Source organism: Nicotiana tomentosiformis, chromosome 3, assembly GCF_000390325.3.
Source record: "Nicotiana tomentosiformis chromosome 3, ASM39032v3, whole genome shotgun sequence".
Taxonomy (NCBI): Eukaryota; Viridiplantae; Streptophyta; class Magnoliopsida; order Solanales; family Solanaceae; genus Nicotiana; species Nicotiana tomentosiformis.
Genome location: NC_090814.1, coordinates 135,146,164 through 135,159,588, shown reverse-complemented (window position 1 = coordinate 135,159,588; position 13,425 = coordinate 135,146,164).

Sequence of the window (13,425 nt, the reverse complement as noted above, 5' to 3'; positions counted from 1 at the left end):
AAGAAACTACACCTCTAGATGTGAGCTCGTGTTAATTTTTTATATATAATTTTTGCTAAATCTAACAATACAAAGTTGATTTTGATGTACAAAAAGTGGAAGGAAATTTTGGGAGAGAATGACAAAAATGATCCTTTAAATATATTTATGAGCAGTTTTGGTGCTTTAAATTAACCAAAAAGAGTATTTTTGGCCTATAATTCCATCAAATCCACGAAATTGCAACATAAAATTTTACACACCAGAAATAAATTTTGAAGAAAAAAAACGAAATTGCACCTCAAAAATTTGTACATGCAAAATATAAAAAATTGACCAAAAAATGAAGAAACTACACCTCTAGATGTGAGCTCATGTTAATTTTTTATATATATTTTTTGCTAAATCTAACAATACAAAGTTTATTAAATATTTGACGTGAGACCACTTAAGTGTTAACTTTTGGCGAACCGAAACTAATCAAAAGTATATTTGAAGGACTTTTTGAATTTACCCTCCATAAAAAAAGGACCATTTTGTCATTTTCTTAACATTTAGGAGAAGAATTTGATGTAAAGAGATTATTTAACAAGTCCTTTATGGCGACACAAGGTGCGGGATCCGCATGATGGGGGAAAGGAATTGCCTAAAACAAAGATACGTAGCCTGATTCCATCTCTTTTCATTGTGTTTGAGCTTTTACCCCAATTTTTAAGTGGATGAGATCGATCGAGTGGTCTCAGTTTGAGACGGAATTGCACGTGTTTATAGATTAAATGTAAGAGCCCAAATAAATTATCTGATTGGGAGTTTTAAGAGCAAATTTTTTCTAGTACCACCAGCGATAAAATGTCCGGAATATATAACTTTATTTGGGACGAAGGTCCAGAGTGAATTAACCTTGTCTGCAGTATCACCTTAGTTTACTAGACCCGAAACTAAAATAAAATAAGACTGTAAATTAATCAGATTGAAGCCTCTTAATTTGGATATCTATTGATTTTTCTAAATTGTTTTGTCACGACCATATATTTAGTCAACTCTTTCACTTCTTAATTATACTTTTATTCTTGAAGCAGAAAAGATACTACCTTTATTCTATTCATGATCAAGGCAATTTCTTATTAAAAAAATCTCTGGCTAAATTTTACTATATCGAGAATTGAAATACAAACTTGCTTGATACATCCAATTGAACTTTAAATTGTTGGAAGTTACTTCTAATTATATGTCTTACTATAACTTTACTAAAACAATATTAATAATTTAAATATGCCTTTGGCCACGAAAATCCTAAAACAAATTTGTCTAGCCTTAAAAAAATAGTTCGGGGAAGTAGAAATACTATGAAAAAGTTGTCACGGATAAGTTTGTTAGGTTTTGTGAACGGGTGTGAATGGGAAATGGAAGAGACATCTTTTGAATTGCACTTATTCATCTCACCATTTCATTGTCTATATATTTAGAGGCTTAGCCTCATTTTCCATATATGAAAAATCTAAAAACTTATCCCCTCTTTTTTATATTGTTGTATTATTTTTCCAAATAAACATGAGTGTCAAGTATGATTTGATCCGTTTGTTGAATTCGCTATGTGATTTGTAGTGTCACTATCACATAATAGTTATTCTGTTCTATCTTGGAAGAAATTAATCTATAACCTTGAATAATAATGAGGAAATTAAATTCCTTAAGGACACAACTACTTTGTTTTTAAGAAGCCATATCTTTCATTGGATCAGGCATGGAGATGTGTTCTCTTTGACGAGGAAAATTAGCAGAACCACATAGAATGATGGTTTTTAATAGTGGCATTTTATGGAGTGACGTACGGTTCTTAAAAGTCACATCTTATGGAAAGGGAGTATTTGAAGACCAGAAAGCTGCTGTCATGGTTTTCTTAAAATTAAATACTATCTCTAACGTTACATGTGCCTTTTGTGTTGGTTCAAGGATCATTCAAGAGAGATCCATATTCTAGTTTCTTGTCGGAAAATTAAATTGCTATGACTTTGGAAGTAATTGAAGTGGATGACTCATGAATGAAGTATTGCAAAACCGGGTTCTACTTTTTTACTCTATTAATTATTTATTTATCTGCCCTATGTGATCTCTGAATATCATTTTTTTTTGTCCATGTTAGGGTAAATACTTATTTGATGATCTCAAAGTATATTTTATTTCCATGCTATAAAAACTATTAGTTGGTATACAATTTGATAGCATACACGAAATAATACGTGAGATTATTTCAAGATTGTAAGAATGAACAACGCTTATATTGATATTTGAAAATTATTTTGAGATCATGAAGATAAAATGTTTATATGTATCAATAAAGATATACATATGTTAGTTTGATAAGAATAATATATCAAATCATTGAAATATTTAGGGGTTACAAATGGTTTAATTGGAAAGCCATTTGAAAAGAAAGCTATAATACTCGTGATTTTCTACTCCCGTTTCGAGATTAAAATCTGTGTGATTTTCTTCTCGTTTGTTGAGATTAAAGTCTAAGTGACTTCTACTCATTTTGGAGATTAAAATCTTAGTGATTTTCTACTCCAATTTATTACTCGATTTGAAGATTAACAACTTCACCGATTATTAAATTTTGGTTGTGTCATATATACTCGGTTTGAAGATTAAAAAATTTACCATATATTAGATCTGGTTGTGTCAGAAATTACTCGGTTTGAAGATTAAAAACTTCACTGTTTATTAATTCTGGATGTATCGTGACACAAACATAAGTCACTGTTTATTAATTTTGAAGAAATATATTTTATATATGACATTATTCATCAAACAACGACCCCTTACTCGCAATTCAATGGAACTGCGAAAAGAAAGAATATAACGTTAAAGGAGATGATGAATGTCCTGTTGATAAGTTCTGGTATAATTTAATCCAGAACTTGTAGGGGAAGCTATTCTTATAGCTAACCGAATACTCAATCGAGTTCCCCATAGCAAAACGCAATCCATTTTATATGAAAAATAAAAAGGAAGAAAGCCCAACTTAAAATATTTTAAAATGTGGGGGTGCTTAATTAAAGTGCAAGTTCCTAAACCCAAAAGGGTAAAGATCGGACCGAAAATCATTGACTGTGTTTTCATATGTTATGCAATAATAGTTTGGCATATCGTTTTCTGGTTCATAAATCAGAAAATTTCGATATTCATATTAATACGGTAATCGAATCAGATAATGCTGAATGTTTTGAGAATATTTATCTATATAAAAATGAATGTAAGTCGTCTAGTGAAATTATCTAAGCGACCTTGAGAAGAAGCAAAGGAAAGTGCGTTAAATTAGGAAAATCCTAGACGTAGTAAATGTCAAAGGATAACTACTTCGTTTGGACCAAATTTTCTGACATTCTTGTTGGAAAATGAGTATCAAAGTTTAAAGAAACAATGTCTTTCTTGGAAGCACAATATTGGAAAGAGGCACTCAATAGTGAGATAGAATCCATATTAAGTAACCATACTTGGTAATTGGTTGATCTTCCTCCAGAAAATAATCCTTTGGGTTCTAAGTGAATTTCTGTCACGACCCAAAATCCCACCACAGGCGTCGTGATAGCACTTAGTCTCTAAGACTAGGTAAGCCGATTACAATTACATTTCGAGCCATTTTTTTTAAACATATAATTTAATACAAGTGTCGAAACCAAAAGCGGAAATAAATATAAAAACCTCCCAAGACTGGTAATACTGAGTCACGAACTCTAACTGAGTACATGCAGTGATCCCAAGGATCGAATATACAATATTGTTCGAATAAGAGTGGACAGTATAATAAAAATGAAAAGACTCCAAGGGACTGCGACGACCAAGCAGCCCTACCTTGAATCCTTGCGATTATACTCTAATCTCTGTCTGAATCTGATATCTCCACCTGACTCTGCACAAAAATATGCAGAAGTATAGTATGAGTACACCACAGTCGGTACCCAGCAAGTATCAAGACTAACCTCGGTGGAGTAGTGACGAGGTACATTCAAGACACTCACTAGTCATTTAACCTGTGCAATATAGTAATATATAGGAATAATAGAAAACAAGTAGAAGTGACGGCAACAAAGATCAATCAAAGATGTGAATAACAAGGCAACAAGAACACCATAAATATTGCTCAAACGAATAAGGAACACAAGTAAAACCAATTAATCAAGTCCTTCAAATATAAATCTTTCACATATAAGTTTTTCAAATAAAAATCTTTCGAATATAATTCCTTCAAATAAATATCCTTCGAGTATAATTCTTTCAAATAAAAGTCACCCATGTGATACCTTAAATCATAAAATATGGGTCTCAGCCTACTTTCATATTTTCACGGCACATCGTACCCATATCTCTATTACAACCGCACGGATAACTCACGTACCAAAATATCAGCGTATATAAGATCCGCAGGATCAATTTATTTTCAATAAAGTAAGTTTATAATTTTTAAACCAAGTAAGAAATCAACAAAGAAATTAGTTTATTTTTGAACTCGTTTGGGTGAAGAAAATGATACTTCAATTAAAATGAAGCATCTGATAGCTACAGATTTGGATGTAAAATTTATTAAATTAAAACATAATAGCAATTTCTTTTATTCGAAACAACTCAAACCTCGAAATCCAATAAAAACCAGAAACACAAATCCTCAGAGTCTTGTACAAAGAGCCAAAGCCAACACAATACAACAAGGAATACAAAACACATAATAAAATTAAATAATACATCACGGAAGAACACAAGAATTTATATATCACGGAAAAATAAAATAACCAAAGGCAAGTACATCCATAGAGAAATATCAACAAAGGGCACTTCAGAGGTACCGCCTCGTAGTCCCAAATCATAAATAAATTTCAACAAAGGGAACTCCTGAGGTACCGCCTCGTAGCCCCAAATTATAAATAAATTTCAATCTTTCCTTATATCACTGCGGGAGCCTTCACAATTAGTTTTAAAATTATTTTTTTTCGAAATAGTATCCCGCATTTTAGCCACCCTTATCACACTGCATGGCTTCTAGTAATTCCCCTACTAGCCACGCGTATCAAGCCCACACCTTATACCACCGCATGCGTTTCAACACCCACACCTTATACCACCGCATGCATATCAATATCACAATATATCACAATTCGCACCTCAAGTGCCCGATTATCACAGCAGAACATAATTTGCACCTCAAGTGCTCAAATATCACAACATATTATAAATTGCACATAAAGTTCTCAAATACCAAAACATATCACAAATTGCACCTCAAGTGCTCAAATATTATAACATATCACAAATTGCACATCAAGTGCTCAAATATCAAAACTTGCCACAGAAATCAACAATACATTATTTTTCACAATAATGAGCCCATGACTCGACCATAATGTGCACAAAATCTTAACAAAAATATCCGAGAGTGAACAACTCAACAAAATAATATTTCACAATTTAATACTTTGCCTCAATATGATTTACGGTCTTTATAACTCAATACTAATTTCAACAACATGAACTGGAAAGTAATTCATCAAGTAACAACGCCTTCTTTAATCCAATTTTTTGGCAAATAGATTAATGCTTCCTTTTAAATTTATTTAATAAATTATTTATAAATGAATAATCCATAATGAAATTATCTGCAGAAAATATCAACTCAATAAAAATACGGGATTCACATAAAAATCAAGGTGGCAATCACACCAAATTATCATATAAAGACAAATTTAACAAACAAGTATTTACTATGTTCCAATAATTTTTCAGTTTAATACATAAGGGCGTCTATGAATATCAACCAATGTAATTTGTACATATAAACTAAGTACGTACTCACCTCGCGTACATGATTTTTAATTACACAATTTTCACATAAAACTCAATGCCTAAGGGGTAAATTTTCTCACTCAAGGTTAAGCAAGATACTTACCTTTTTGAAGTTAGGAAGATATTCCAAAATAGCTTTCTTGCGTGAAATGACCTCCGGACGGCTCAAATTTAGCCAAATAAATTATATAACTTCATTAAAATTCATCGGAAATAAATTTCGGATAATAAAACGTCGACTTAAAAATTCACATTAAAAAGTCAATCAAAAGTCAACGCGGGGCCTACCTCTGGGAACCCGACAGAATTTGCACGAAATCCGAACACCCATTCCGATACGAGTTCAACCATACCAATTTTATCACATTCTAATAACGAATCGACCTCAAAATCCTCAATTTTAAAGTCTATAAAATTTCTACCATTTTCAACCCAAAATACTAATTTAATGATAAAAATAATAATAAATTCGGGTAATTTAACCACAATTGAGTTAAGAACTCTTACCCCGATGTTTCCCGTGAAAATCTCCCGAAAATCACCTCAAAAATTGCTTCAATCCAAGCTCCATAGCTCCAAATATATTAAAATAGCCGAAACCTAGAAATATAGCTTCTGTCCAGGCATTTACTCTTCGCAATCGCGAAGCACAAAATTTTCCAGCTCAAAATTTGCTCTTCGCGATCGCGGAAAACTAATCACGATCGTGAAGCACTAACTCCCTAACTCTTCCAAACAGCCTCTAGTTTAATAGTCATAACTTTTTGTACAAAACTTCAAATGACAAATTGTTTGACGTTTTGAAAACTAGACATCAAGGGCTACAACTTTCATGCTTTACTTATCTCCCAATTCCTTATAGATTTCGAGATATAAGCTTCCAAAGTTAGCCCTGTGCAGCAGCCATTTCTTCTTCGCGATTTTCAAACTCTTCCCAGATAGCCTGTAGTGTATCCATCATAACTTTTTGTACACAACTCCAATGCCAAACGGTTTGATTTTCTGAAAACTAAACATAAAGGGATACAACTTTCAGTTTTGGATCATCTCCAAATTCCTTATAGATTGCGAGATATAAGCTTCCAAAGTCAGGTCAGTGCAGCAGAATTTTCCTCTATGCAATCGCGAAAAGGCTTCCGCAATCGCGATTCACAGTGTCCAAACAACAAAATTGCTCTTTGCGATCACGACCGTTTATCCGTGATCGTGATGCATACCTCTGTGGCAAAAAAATAACAACTAAAAATGGCCTAGAAATGGTCCGAAATCACTCCGAAACTCACCCGAGCCCCTCGGGACCCCGTCCGAACATACCAACAAGTCCCAAAACATATTACAGACCTACTCGAGGCCTCAAATAACATATAACAATATCGAAACGATGAATCGCACCTCAATTCAAACTTAATGAAACTAAAAAATTTCAACTTCTACATTTGATGTCGAAACCTATCAAATCAAGTTCGATTGACTTCGAATTTTGCACACAAGTCATAAATGACATAACGGACCTATTTCAATTTCCAGAATCGGATTCCGACCCAGATATTAAAAAGTTAAATCCCCGGTCAAACTTTCAAACCTTCAATTTCTTATTTCAAATTCAACTACGGACTTCAAAATAAATACCCAGACACACTCCTAAGTCCGAAATTACCATACAAAATTATTGGAATTATCGAAATTCCATTCCGGAGTCGTTTGCTCAAAAGTCAAACTCTGGTTAACTCTTTTTGTTTAACCTTCAAAAATAAGAATTGCTCTTTCAATTTAATCCCGAATCATCCGAAAACCAAACTTGACCACACACGCAAGTCATAATGCATATCATAAAGCTGCTCGTGACCTTAAGTCGCTGAACGAGACGCTAATTCTTAAAACGGCAAGTCAGGTCGTTACAATTTCCAAAAGAAAAATGAAAGCTGATGGTACTATTAACAAATATAAGGAAGGATTAGTTGTCTAATGATTTAGACAACGAGAAGGTCTTGATTATTTTGATACATACTCGCCGGTAACGAGGATTACATTTATTCGGGTGTTAATTGCATTAACCGCCGTGTGTGGCCTTGAAATCCATCAGATGGACGTAAAGACAGCCTTCTTAAATGGAGATTTTGAGGAAGAAATTTATATGGAACAACCTTAAGGGTTTGTGGTTCCTGAAAAGAAAAGAAGGTGTGTCGACTTGTTAAATCACTTTACGGACTAAAACAAGCACCCAAACAATGGCATGCGAAATTTGACTAGAAATTATTGTCAAATGGTTTCAAACTAGTATATTTACATTAAGAATACTCTAAATTATGTAGTCATTGTTTGTTTATATATGGATGATATGTTGATAGAAAAGGCATGTGAAACATGTGAAATGTGGGGGCATTTAGCTTATGCATATATAACAAAAGCTAATATTAGACATGATGTCTATACTATTTAGAAGAACTTGATGATATGATTCTTCGAACCCCACGAATCCTTAATGGATATTGATATGGTAGTCGATGAATTCATTACTTGTTCAGTCTTAGTGATGACTAGTGATGAAACTAAAAATTCGAAAGTCGTTTACGTGTCTTTCCAGAAAGGATGTATTCTTTCTTGAATATTTATAATATTTAGCTCTTTTATGAAAGGGTGTCACCTGGAAGGCTGTGAATTTTCATGAAAAGATACATTTGTACGTTTTTGTATAGACATGACTGTTCAAGAACGGATGTATTAATCGTTGGTCTATAATGTGGTGAACCAACTAATGAAAATGATAAAAATCCATAGCAAGTTGGATTTATTTTATGAATGAAAGTGCTATAATTTGCACATCATATGGACATGTATTGCATTTTGGAATAAGCATAAATAGCATACAAATGCTAGAAAAAAGGCAGAGTGGTTGCGAAATATGTTATATATTAAAAGGTTGTAGCCATAACTAATGCCAATCATTCCAGCTGTTGTTATAATATAATATTGCTACATTAAGTGTAGTCAATAATCTGACATGTAATAGAAAGTCGAGACATATTAGTTTACGACACAAGGAAGTTCGCATTGAACTGTCATGACAATAAAATGAGTTTTGAAATATTTAAAATATATCCATGACTATGCATTGCACTATAATAAGTATCATGTGATTATTGAGGGACCACATCAACCTAAACTAAATCCACAAGTGGATATATTCTTACAATCAGTGGAGGAGCGGTGTTTTGAAACTGTCCAAACAAAAGTGCATTGCCGTTCTACAATGGAGGCTGAGTTTATAGCCTTAGACAAGGACGGTGAAGAAGCTGAATGGTTCCAGAATTTCTTGAAGAAATTCCATCTTAGCCCAAAATATTAGCACCTATATGCATACAATGCGATGGTCAAGCGACAATAGGAAGAGCTGGGAGCATTATGTATAACGAAAAATCTTGTCATATACGACGAAGACATAAAAATGTTAGGCAACTACTCTCTAGGGGAATTATCATAATTAACTATGTGAAGTCAAGCGATAATGTGTCAGATCCACTTATAAAAGGCCTAACTAGAGAGGTTGTTGAAAAATCATCAAAGAGAATGGGACTATGGCCGAGGACAAGTCATTGTAGTGGTAACTCTACCTAGAAGACTGGAGATCCCAAGATCTAGGTTTAAGGAGCTCAAACAAAGTCATTAACGATGGTTCAACATTGTCAAATAAAATTTCTTTTTGGTCCATTCTCGGGATGACACAATGTTCAGTACCAAAGATAAAATGTTAAGGCTTTTTAATGATTTTTACATTTGGTACGGGTATATCAAATAGTGTATCTATGTGATAACACGTTTAGAAATCACCGATGTAAGTGTGAAGTGTAATCCGCTTCAAGGAGAATTCTGTAAGGCCAATTCTCTATGCACTTATGAAACCATGTTGTGTTCATGGATGAAACGAACACAACAATGAGAACCAAAGACGGTTAAAGGTTGATTGTGTGACTTATAGTTGTCTAGTATACACCAAAGCTCGACGGTTCAAAGATATTAAATCTACCGATTGACCGAGTATATCCGACATATGTTCACTATGGAAAGTTCAAATGAAAACCTACTTATCCAGATACGATTAATCCTTAATTGTGAATCACACAAGTTTTTTTGCATGTTTTTAAATATATTGCCATTCCCCATTCATGTGGGGGATTGTTAGGTTTTGTGAATGGGTATGAATGGGAAATGAAAGAGACACATTTTGAATTGCACCTCTTCATCTTACCATTTCATTGTCTATATATTTAGAGGCTTAGCCTCATTTTTTATACATGGAAAATGTGAAAACTTGTCCCATCTTTTCTACATTGTTGTATTATTTTTCCAAATAAACACAAGTGTCAAGTGTGATTTGCTCCGTTTGTTGAATTCGCCGAAGTTATGTGATTTGTAGTGCCGCTATCACATAATAGTTATTCAATTCTATCATGGGAGGAATTAATCCATAACCTTGAGCAACAGTGAAGGGATTAAATTCCTTAAGGACACACAAGCACTTGTGGGCTTGGAATTATTTTATGTTTTATTTATTGAACTAACGTTTTTCCTTCTCTGATTTTTTGATTTTGAATATAGATTACTAACAAAGTTGTCATGGATAAATTTGACAACTTTAAAATAAGTAGTTAAGGATCAAAACAACAATTTACTCACAAATAATACAATGCTTATTTGTATGCTTTTGTACGAGGTCCTTTTTCTTTTATTATTTGTGATAAAATCCAGTATTGCAGTAAGCCAGCAATCATTGTTCTAAAACACGCTCAAACCGAAATTCGTCAATTGAAGTGGACATCAATTTAATAATAATAATAATAATTAAAAGAAAAAAAGAAGAAGACGGTGATGAAGATGAAGAAGAAAGAAGAAACCTCTTTTTGTAATTTAAATTATAAATCGATCGGAAATTAAAATATAACCCTAATCTCAGGAATTGAAAAAAAAAAAAAAAAAAGGGAAAAAAAGATCTCATTTTTGGGGACATGCGTCTATATTGAGGGTACATTGGCAATAAACGAAATCGTCCTCATCTACACATTTTGCTTCACAAATTTGGAGAGGTCCAAATCGTTCAGTGCAAAAAGCTTTGCATGTATTATCACTTCGATGATCTCTGCATATTCCCTTGTAGCTCTCCGTACATGACTCTCCACAACGTCCTTGCGCTACACAAACTGACATATACACACACAGTTATATCGGAGTCGGATCATAAATACAGTCAAATTTTTCTGTAATGATCTGATTTGTTCAGATATTTTTATTTGCTATAGTAAAATACTTATATAATATAATATAACATGAAAAATTAATTCCAAATAAAACTTGATGATTATAGTAAAATATTGTCATGAAGTATGTAAATACAAAATTTAGGTAAACACAAGTTAATTCGAATTTCAGTATTATAAGAAAATTAATAATAATAATAACTACTAGGGTATAGCAATTTATTGTAGAAAAAAAGAAGAAGGGTACCTGATACAATAGCAATAAACACGACAAAAGTCAAAAGGATTTTTGAGGACATTGCCATCTTTCAATCACAAAAACAAAGAGTAGTTATGTAGTATGATTTGTGAGTTTTATGTGTGCTTCCTCTGTCTTTATATACAAGTTAGAGTATCTTTATTAAAATCCTAACATGGGCACTTCATTAAAGACTTGACGAAATAGCAAATAGTCAAATTTAATTGTCACTTTTTTTAGAAGGTCAGTTAATTTCTTACTGAAAATATTCTAACAAAATATTGAGAGAGATCTAACAATAAATAGAAAGTATATACAAATTAAATTTATTGAGAGATCGATATTATTTTCACAGTAATTTATTAAATAGTGATTGGATAGAATATGTGCTAGATCCTACTTCCTAAATTAGCTCCAAAAGGAGTGTTTTTTCAGCTACCAAATCATGGTTTTATGTTTTTTTCTTTATGTGTCATAGGGAACTTCTACCGAGTGATTGTGGTGTGAAATAATTATTCACGTAATTGTAATATACCTCCGATTAAAAAGTTAGAAAGTTATATTATTAACATAATTTTATAAAGTTATATTTTTACCATACTTAAATAAAGTTATATTGTTACCATACTAAAACTTAACACATTCCATAGAATTTTCAGTTGTGCTCGTTTCACATTTCTTTATCCTCTCGAGAAAAAAAGGAAGAAATTTCTTAATATCCCAAGAAATTATTGTTTACCATTTTGTGTAAACTAAGTGACAAACACGGGCGGACCCACCTAAAGCCAAGAGAGTTCATATGAACGAAATTTTTTAATATTTTATATAGGTTAAATTCTGTAAAATATAGATATAACCCTTTGTTGAACCCACTTGACAGAAGATTGATCCTTTGGAAAGATGGTCAAGCACGTTTCGAAACATGGCTGCAGCACTTGGACAGCTTTTTTTCCCTAGTTTTTGTAGGCTTAAGGGACTAATAAATAGTTACCCTTGTTAGTTGATTCTTCCTTTTCCTCTATGTGCTTTAGTTTTTATCTCTATTTTTGTACTTTATTTTTATTTTACATTTCATCTCTTTACTAAAATCTAATAGGAAATATTTTACAGTTTATTTTACTTTATAAGGATCAAACTTTTCTACAAAATGAAATCTTACATTATTTTTGCTAAAATATGCAAGTGAAATCTTTAACTTGTTTATAAATTGTTACATTAAAATTATTAATTTACTTTATAAGCTCTCTTCTCTTATAAATTTGTATTAGTTTAGCTTAAGTCATAACTCTTTATTTTTTCGTTGTCTTTTGTTTGTAAATTAGCGACTTTTTTCGTTACACATTTTAGATTTTTTCCAATTTCTAGAGTCTAGAAGGTTTCTAAATCGGGTAAATAGATTTTTAGTTAAAGTAACAAAGGTGAAATTCTTTGAAATAAATTTTTTAAATTAAATAGATAAATTGTTAATATATTTACTTAAAGTAAGTAGACTTTGTTAAATATTTTAAATTTTTTGTTCAACTTTCTTTTATAGAAAAAGGGATGTTGACGGCAGCTTTTTTAAGTTGTTCATTTTGTGATAGCATTATGAATTTAATGTAAAAAAGGTATTGGACAAATCTTACTTGTCGATATTAACATTTTTTTTTGAATCCGCTTGCTTGAAATCATGGGTCCGTCACCGGTGACAAATAAATTATACTTCAATAAGAGTGTTATTCTTCTTTTTCCTTCTTGAGTTTAAACCAGCCTTATTTAAAAAATTTGGACCTTATGTTTCCTTTTTTTGTTAAAGATTTCTTCTTAATTATACTTCCTTTTTTTTGTCAGCGAGTACTAGTAAAACTTAATTGCTTGATTTTTAATCAGCTTCTTAAAAGAAGAAGAAAAAAACAATTATGCAGATTACATGATCTGTTAGTCATAGGGGAGGCTGAAAAGAACATTCAATCATCAATAGGAGATGATTTAACTTCAAAAACGTTTTTACGTGCACAATCTGTGTGTTTTACTGGCATCCTAGCTTTTGGATACGTGCGTTAACGCACTAGTATCCCATGTCAATTAGCTAAAAAATTTAAAATCACACAAATATTATTAAAACATGTCAACTACTAG